Source organism: Entelurus aequoreus, linkage group LG23, assembly GCF_033978785.1.
Source record: "Entelurus aequoreus isolate RoL-2023_Sb linkage group LG23, RoL_Eaeq_v1.1, whole genome shotgun sequence".
Lineage (NCBI taxonomy): Eukaryota > Metazoa > Chordata > Actinopteri > Syngnathiformes > Syngnathidae > Entelurus > Entelurus aequoreus.
This window is the reverse complement of record NC_084753.1, coordinates 16,588,686-16,598,559: the sequence shown is the minus strand read 5'-3', so window position 1 is coordinate 16,598,559 and position 9,874 is coordinate 16,588,686.

Here is a 9,874-nt window from a genome sequence, read left to right as displayed (position 1 = left end):
TACAAGACAACTTGTCTTTTAGTAGTAAGTAAGCAAACAAAGACTCCTAATTAGTCTGCTGACGTATGCAGTAACATATTGTGTCATTTTCCATTCTATTAGTTTGTCAAAATTATGAGGGACAAGCTGTAAAAATTGATTATTAATCCACTTGTTCATTTACTGTTAATATCTGCTTATTTTCTCTTTAAACATGTTGTATCTACACTTCTGTTAAAATGTAATAATCATTTATTCTTCTGTTATTTGATACTTTACATTAGTTTTGGATGATACCACAAATTTAGGTATCGATCCGATACCAAGTAGTTACAGTATCATACATTGGTCATATTCAAAATCCTCATGGGTCCAGGGACGTATTTTCTGAGTTTATAAACATAATATGAATTTTTAAAAAAGGAAATAGGATTTTGTGACGATAAAAAATATTGTTGTAATCATTGTATTATCGACTAAATACGCTCCTGTACTTGGTATCATTACAGTGGATGTCAGGTGTAGATCTACCCATGGCGTTTGTTTACATTCAGGGTGCTAGCTTGCTGTTAGCGGTTAGCTATCGTATCCTCCTACGGTGTGTAGTGAAGCATGTTTAGCTATTCCTCGTCCTGCAGGGATGATACTTGTAAGAAACTTACTTTATTTGTCGCCATGGAGACCAGGATTAGTGATTTAGAAGTTGCTAAAACACTGCCGACTGCGAATGGACGTTCGCCGCTTGCTAGATAGCCATGTCTTAAAGCACCTCTTCCTGAGGGTGTTTCAGTGTTATAGCTTACGATTATAAAGGTGTTATAGTTATAGCACCTTTATCTTTAGTTTTCAGGCCAAAATGCGTCTGTTCTCCCTTTACTGTCTACACACTTTGTCTGCTTGCAAGTACTCCATGATTGTGTGCTGCCGAACATGCTCCTCTGCTCGCAAAACCAGCAATGACACGACGTGACGACGCGCCGTCATGCCCGGGTATCGGGTACTTTTCAAACCGAGTATAGTACCGTTTTTGATTCATTAGTACTGCGATACTATACCAGTACCGATATACCGTACAACCCTACTGTAAACTAAAGAATGTTTTATCAATAAAACCATATAAATACTATAAATCGGTTATATTTCATGTGTTTTTACATGAGTTATTCATTTTACACATCATTTGGAACTTTATTAATTCGAGTAACAAAAAATCTGAGGAGCCACTCCCATCACTCGCTTAGACTGGTTTGGAAACTTGACAGGTAGAAAGAAACACCACAAAAGTCACTAAATGATGCATTCATGCAAATAAAAAAAAACATTGTTGCTGCTTTTGTTTCTGTTTTTTATGTGCTTTTAGTCGAGCATGACCATTATGATGTTAATTAGCACGCTTGCAGTTTGCTCAAACATATTTCTAATACTTCCGTGACCTAATTAGTCCATGCAGTTCTCGGCGAGGGCAAATGAATGAATACATGTGGCCAAAAAAATTGTCCGTTTCATGTTTAAAACCCAATGAGGGTTTTGAAGTCAACAGTGAGCACAGGGGCTTACTCGTTAGTATCTGGGTTACCTGTTGCTAGGCGACCATGTTAATTAAATCACTCATCGCTCAAGGTCTTAGGACAGGGGTGTACAAACTTTTTCCACTGAGTGCCGCACACTGAAAAATCTAAGCAAGCGGGGGCCGTTTTGATATTTTTTTATTTTAAAAACCAATACAATATATGTATAAAAAATATACATTTAGGCCTCCACTCAGGCTTGATCCCAGGGACCCCAAAAGGTTTTGGTAAAAAAAAACATTATAAATGTGTCATTATTCAGTATTATTATTTTTATTATTATTCAAGTTTTAAATCCCTAGATCAACATTAGGTCTATTTGTCAATATAACGTTTTGAAAGATTTAAGTCATATGCTCTTTTCGTCAAAGAAAACCCTGTTTTTTTTATGGAAAAAACACAAAATATGAAATATTTTCACCCAATAAAATTGTTAAGTGGAATATTTGAGTTTATATAATAATTGGAGCCTTAAAAAGGTCAATAAATCATAACACCATTGATTTTAATTCATTATTATTTTTTGAGCGATGACACTTAAAAACAAATCACACTAAAATTATTGGGGAACCAAAAGGGTCCTACTCATTAAAGTGTTAAAAAATAATTTTTTTTTTTTTTTTTACTGTTTACTTTTAACACAATAATCCTGAGATCAACTTCAGATCTATCCGTCAATTATAAGTTGTATTGTTGTTTATGCTTTTTTTTGTTCGTTTTAGGCCCTTCTTTAAAAAAAAAAACAGCTCAATTTTTTATATGGTAAACACAAAATATGCAACATTTTCCCAAAAAAATATCTCAAAGTGCAATATTTAATGTGACGTAATTGGAGCCTTGGATAGGTCAATAATTCATAATAACATTGATGTTTATTCATTATTATTTTTTAATGAAAGAAACAGCCTGCATGGCAGCTTTGTGTTATTAGAGTAAACATTGCAACATTTTCTTGTTACATTTCACCTGTTTGGTCTTTCATACCACTTTTTATGTTTTTAATTTTTTAAATCTTATTTTAAAATTGGCCGTGAGACCGTTAAAAAATGACCTGCGGGCCGCACTTTGGACACCCCTGTCTTAGGAGCAACGGTTAGGGAGGGTTGTTCAGTAAAAATAATGTTAAATTTTCTTTCATCAAGATGGACTTGTGTTATATTAATAGGATATCACGCAGGGATTATGGGTCTCCAAACGCAACGCTTGCATACGAATGAGCCAATCAGGCGCAGCGATGCTGTTCATTCATTTAAATGGGCCTGTTTTCTCTAAACTGCTTACTCTGCAGATTAGCCACAACAAGGGGCTACATGACCTGGTCCGCCTTTAAACAGCTTTGATTGAACTTTTGGCCCCAGAACGTCTATGTTACGCCACGTGACGCAGACAAAAGTGACGCTATTGAGTTAGACTTAGACAAACTTTATTGATCCACAAGGGAAATTGTTCCACACAGTAGCTCAGTTAAAAAGGATGGAAAGGATAATGCAGGTATAACGTAGACAAAAAAATGTACCATAGTAGCAATATAAAATATAACATATATGTAATATTTACATATTATATATACAGTATATAATATATACTGATATATTGCAACAGAAGTAGTTTAAAAAAGGCAAAAATGCGGGGTTTTAGTCATACAATCGCAACCTTTAGGGGAACTTTGCCCACGATCCTTCACACGTTATGTTCTAAATAGTGAAAAACTGCTAGTAAGAGGCGGCTAAGGATATAACATAATGGGGATGTCAATCAAACTTTATTTGTGCAGCACTTTTCATGCAAATAAACAAAACAAAACAAAAAACAATAATAGAAGAAGAGAAGAAAACACACACACACATACACACACACACACACACACACATGTACACAGCACTATTAACAAAGCAAAAACAAAACATGGCATGGCACTGAGGATTTAAGGAAAAACACCACCTTTGAGGCGTCCACACTGAACAATAACAAAAATTAACGCCATTAAAAAAAAATGGGGTGGAGCAGAATATACGTTAGGTCAGGAAATAAACACAGAGGCTATTTCATCCCTACAAGCCTGTTTCGCAGGTTTCCCTGCTCTTCAGGGGATTTTGTTGAAGTGTCTGTGGTTGTTACATATATATGGGGTGCATTGTGTAACAAAATCTGTGTAACAATGGCCACACTCCCATGTAATGTACCCCATATATATGTAACAACTACAGACACTTCAATAAAATCCCCTGAAGAGGAGGGAAATCTGCGAAACAGGCTTGTAGGGATGAAATAGCCTCTCCCAGGCTGCTGACATGCAAGCAGAGTAGTAGATTTTTGTAAAAAGCTTTTATAATTGTAAAGGACAATGTTTTATCAACTGATTGCAATAATGTAAATTTGTTTTAACTATTAAATGAACCAAAAATATGACTTATTTTATCTTTGTGAAAATATTGGACACAGTGTGTTGTCAAGCTTATGAGCTGCGATACAAGTGTAAGCCACTGTGACACTATTGTTCTTTTTTTTTCTTTTTTTTTATAAATGTCTAATGATAATGTCAATGAGGGATTTTTAATCACTGCTATGTTGAAATTGTAACTAATATTGGTACTGTTGTCGATAATATTCATTTTTGTTTCACTACTTTTGGTTTGTTCTGTGTCGTGTTTGTGTCTCCTCTCAATTGCTCTGTTTATTGGTTTTGGAATTGGATTGCATTGTTATGGTATTGCTGTGTATTGTTTTGTTGGATTGATTAATTTAAAAAAATAAATAAAAAAAATCTAAATAAATACTTCTTTTTTTTAAAAATCGATTTTTTAAAAATGAGAATCTATTCTGAATCGCACAACGTGAGACTCGCGATTCGAATTCGAATCGATTTTTTCCCACACCCCTAATATATATATATATATATATATATATATATATATATATATATATATATATATATATATATATATATATATATATATATATATATATATATATATATATATGTGTGTACTGTATATATATATTAGTTTGAGAACCACTGTTAAAGACCACTAAACAGGTGTGCTAGGTAAAGATGATTCAATTCTACACCTTACAAGCTAAAGTACAATATCCCAGCAGGCACAAGACATTGAAACTACGCTGAGAACATGTTGAATTAGGTCCTGACGTTGAGCAACTCAAACCTAACGTTGAAACAACATGCTTTTTGATGGCGTTTATTCAATGTCAGGTTGTAACGTTGATTTGACCATTGAATTTTGATCATGTCCTAACCAATATTCTACAACACAAATACAATGTTGAAACAACATGCTTTTAACAACGTTTATTGCATGTCAGGTTATGACGTTGATTTGACCAGTGAAATTTGGTAATTTCCCAACCAACAACGTGGATCCAACGTTGTCTCAATTTACAAATACAACTATTTTCCAACGTTGTTTCAATGTCAGTTTTAAAGGACATGTATGTATAATCATTGGTGTGCCTGCTGGGATGATTGAATATCACATCTATGGTCACTGAGGTAATTCAAACAAATATTCCTATTTGAGAACTGACCTCCACTATTAGCTACAGCAAGTGACTTTCTTCCCGTCGCTCACACATACGCACAAAGCCGCTGGTAAAATGTGGATGAGTTAGGATGCTAATTATCAGATAACGGCGATCAGTGAAGCAGAGAAAGGAAAAAAATGTAGAAGATTTGAAAAGAAGTGAAAGTGCTGCTTCTTTAATTTGCGAGAACTTTATCCATGGGCTCCAGATTAAAAAGAGCAGAAGGGCAAATAACCTAAATGACTATAATTCCTGCTTGGATTACCGTGAAAACAAAGCCATCCACATGACAGGAGACTTTGCACGGTCGTCATGCGCTCGGCCTTACCGCCAGCCGAAGAAGATTATGAGATGAAATACCTCCGCAGCCTTTATTTGCCTCATAAAACATGGCCGCCGGGATACCTGTGCAGTTTGAGTTCAACGAGTTTAACAATGGAAAAATATTGTTGCAGGGCACTAATGGTGTAAAAAAAAAAAATTCTTATTAATTCTTAATCAATTCATAAAAATCAAAAATCTATTTTTTTATTTGTTTTAATGTTTTCATTTAAAAAAGTATTGATTTTGAGTCAAGAATCGATTCTGAATCGAATCGTTACCCCCAAGAATTGAATCGGAACGTGTGGATCCCAAAGATTCACAGCCCAACAGGACACGCAGAACACCGTTGCCATGGAGGCGAGACGATACACTATTATACCGTTCCGACCTAAAAATGTCCCAAGTAGACCGAGCCTTACTTAAAGGCTGCCTTTCATTGGCACTTAGTTCGTAGTTCCAGACCTAAAAATGATGTCAAATGAGGCCCAAAATAGACGCGAGTGATTTTAGGCTCGTTTTCTGACAAGTTTCAGCACATTTTAGAAGGCAGAGTTCCAAGTACAGTTAGTTATCTACCTATTATTCAAAAACTAATTGATATTATGGGATATGACTGCCAGATTAATTTTTAAAAATGCACAAAGAGAACTTGGTAGTGAATCGACACCGGTACCAATTTTTGGTACTTTTTTGTTTGTTGAGAACTATTAACTGTTTTTGACAATAAGTGAAGTGAATTATATTTATATAACGCTTTTCTCTGGTGACTCAAAGCGCTTTACATAGTGAAACCCAATATCTAAGTTACATTTAAACCAGTGTGGGTGGCACTGGGAGCAGGTGGGTAAAGTGTCTTGCCCAAGGAGACAACGGCAGTGACTAGGATGGCGGAAGCGGGGATCGAACCTGGAACCCTCAAGTTGCTGGCACGGCCGCTCTACCAACCGAGCTATACCACCCAATAAAGTCTCATTTTATCATTGCAACATTTAAAGTAGCAGTAGAGTGGAAAAAACAATTAAATATACTTAATTGTGTCTCATTGTATCCATTAAAACAGTGGTCCCCAACCACCGCACAAGAAATTAAAAAAAAAATAAAAATAATAATATATATATATTTTTTAAAAATTAAATCAACATAAAAAACACAATATATACATTAGACATCAATATAAATCAATACAGTCTGCAGGGACAGTCCGTAAGCACACATGATTGTATTTCTTTATGACAAAAAAAAAAAATTTTTTTTTTTTACTCCCCACCCCGTGGGACAAATTTTCAAGCATTGACCGGTCCGCAAGTACAAAAAGGTTGGGGACCACTGCATTAAAACATATCCAATTGTTTTTACGATACGCAAAGTATGTGAAAATACCGTCTAAACATCACAAATTCAGTCGGCCATTTAGTATATTCCGCTCCGAATATTTTCGGCAATTTCCGAAGATTCTACGTCAGTGTAGTACCGCGTCTGCACTTTGACCATATTATTAGATCAGTCGTACTGGAAATACGCAAACATTGGAAAGAGATGTGGTGTTTATCATTCACAATCCTTATGTAAGACAAGAACATATGCTTGGCTTTTTTATTCATTCGAAATCGTAAATAAATAGCTAACACTTGAGTCAACAGATGGAGGGTCCTCTGTTGCGCTTTGATTGATTGATTGAGACTTTTATTAGTAGATTGCACAGTCCATATTCCGTACAATTGACCACTAAATGGTAACACCCGAATACATTTTTAATCTTGTTTAAGTCGGGGTCCATGTTAATAAATTCATGGTATAAATATATACTATCAGCATAATACAGTCATCACACAAATTAATCATCATCAGAGTATATACATTGAATTATGTACATTATTTACAATCCAGGGGTGGGATGTGGAGGGGGTTGGGGCGGGGGGGTTAGGTTTGGTTGATATCAGCACTTCAGCCATCAACAATTGCATCATCTGAGAAATGGACATTGTAACAGTGTAGGTCTGACTTGGTAGGATATGTACAGCGAGCAGTGAACATTGTGAGCTCAAAAAGCATAAGAACAAGTATATACATTTGATTATTTACAATCCGGGGAGGTGGGATGTGGTGGGGGGAGGGTGTTAGTCTAGGGTTGTAGTTGACTGGAGGTGTTCTTTTAGTGCGGTTTTGAAGGAGGGTAGAGATGCACTTTCTTTTACACCTGTTGGGAGTGCATTCCATATTGATGTGGCATAGAAGGAGAATGAGTTAAGACCTTTGTTAGATCGGAATCTGGGTTTAACGTGGTTAGTGGAGCTCCCTCTGGTTTTGTGGTTATGGACACGGGACCAATCAAACACAAAGAGGGAGAAACACAGAGAGAGAGTATATCATAGAGCTAGACAGGTTAGGCTTACTGTACAGGACAGGTAGCTACGTTCTGGCACGGGATAGCTGGTTGTGCAGGCTTATGAAGGTGGTCCTCTGATCAGCCACAGGTGGGCTGATTGCTGGAGATTGATTGCAGCTGCCTCTGCCGGAGTGGCGCGCGCAGGTTTGCTCTTGGAGGCACGATCAGCAGAGCGCACAGATGAGTGCGCATTGGGATGCGCCATGGCCGTGACACTACTGGTACTTACAAAATGAGATGATTATGATAACTGATGTCCAAGTGTAATGTCTTGTTTCAGTGTTACATTTCTGAGTCTCATTTGCAAGTATGACATTAAGTTGCAATTACAGTTACAAGTCCAAGATGGCAGTATAGTGTGTTGGCTAGTCAGTCCAGTCTTTGCTTAATATAGTAGTATGTTGCGCCCCAAAAAGTGTTAATAATATATGTATTGTACTTATAACGCAACATGCGAATTTGGATATGTTGAAATCGCCATGTAAAATCGCTAATGCTAATCAAGAGTGGCCTTACTTTAGTTGCGTTTTTTAAACCAAATTGCTTTTTTCGGCATTGAAAGTTGCAACATTACGCAGAGGTAGTTTGGCTGTGCCATAAAAGTACCGCATTCCTTTAATGCAGGGGTGTCCAAACGTTTTGACTGTTGGGGCCACATTGGGCTAAAAAAATTGGGCCGGTGTCTGAAAGCCAACTATATATTTGTGGAGGGGGGCGTGGCCTGCGGACCTGCAGCGTAGCGGGGTGTGCCAGGACCGGCTTCGAGATCAGCTACAGGTGCGTAGATGGCCCACCTGGGCCTGCTTATCTAATCACCTGTCGCTCAGTTAAAAGGCAGCAGCCGGGGAGGAGAGGAGAGTTGGTGGTGGAGCGAGAGCGAGAGACCAAGAGACACTTGCTGAAAAGCACAAACAAAAAAGAGTTATTGAAAAATAAAACAGTTTCGAAACCCCTGAAAAAGAGTGGCTCTCTCGAGCGTGCTCGCGGCGGTGGAGGTATGTGGACGTTTCTTCCCTCCGGGTTCCTCGGACCACCAATCACCGACATGACCGCTCTGTTTCAGGGTTTCGAAACTGTTTTATTTTTCAATAAGTCTTTTTTGTTTGTGCTTTTCAGCAAGTGTCCCTTGGTCTCTCTCTCTCGCTCTCGCTCCACCACCAACTCTCCTCTCCTCCCCGGCTGCTGCCTTTTAACTGAGCGACAGGTGATTAGATAAACAGGCCCAGGTGGGCCATCTAGGCACCTGTCGCTGATCTCGAAGCCGGTCCTGGCACACCCTGCTTCGCTGCAGGTCCGCAGGCCACGCCCCCCTCCACAATATTATAAATATATTTGTAGTCAATCAGAATTATCAAGCACCTAATATGCACCAAACACGGATAAGTGTGGAGAGAGAGTTTAAAATGTTCCCATCGTGCACTCTAATGAATTTAAATGGGTGTAATTTTGATTTTGTTTACGGTGTTTGGACGTTTTTCCTAATAGTTCAGTGAGCAGGTTGTGTTATTTGTGACCATGTGTGTTGACCTTAATGTTAGTTGCATTTTATTATTTTTTTTGCCCCATGACTAAGGAAGGTTGTTTGGATTGTGTCATACAACTGAATGCTGTGTTTTAATTATAGAGTATTTTCAAGGGTCATTCATCTGATTTACTCACATTGACCACCAGATGGCAGCAAATATGTAGCATTCCAGAACCGTCTGGTATTTAAGATTCATTTGAAAGCACTCCGTGCTCCGATGCTTTGTGGAACTCATGGGCCAGATTGAAAAGGTTGGCGGGCGGCACTTGGCTCGCGGGCCGTGGTTTAGACACACCTGCTTTAATGTTCACAAAACCTTTAGTTTTGCCTTCTTCTTGACACGTTAGTGGCATCAATGGATGCTGTTCAATCAGGCGAGAAAGATCTGATAACAGACGTGATGCAGGTGCTTTGTGGACATAGCAAGGGCTTGTGGGAAACCCTGCAGGGGGGGTTACGGCCTGATAAATATTTGAAGTGTTGATCAGCCACAGATTCAAGTTGAGGCGTCGCCATGGAGACACAAGCAATAGTAACAAGGACAGATTGGTT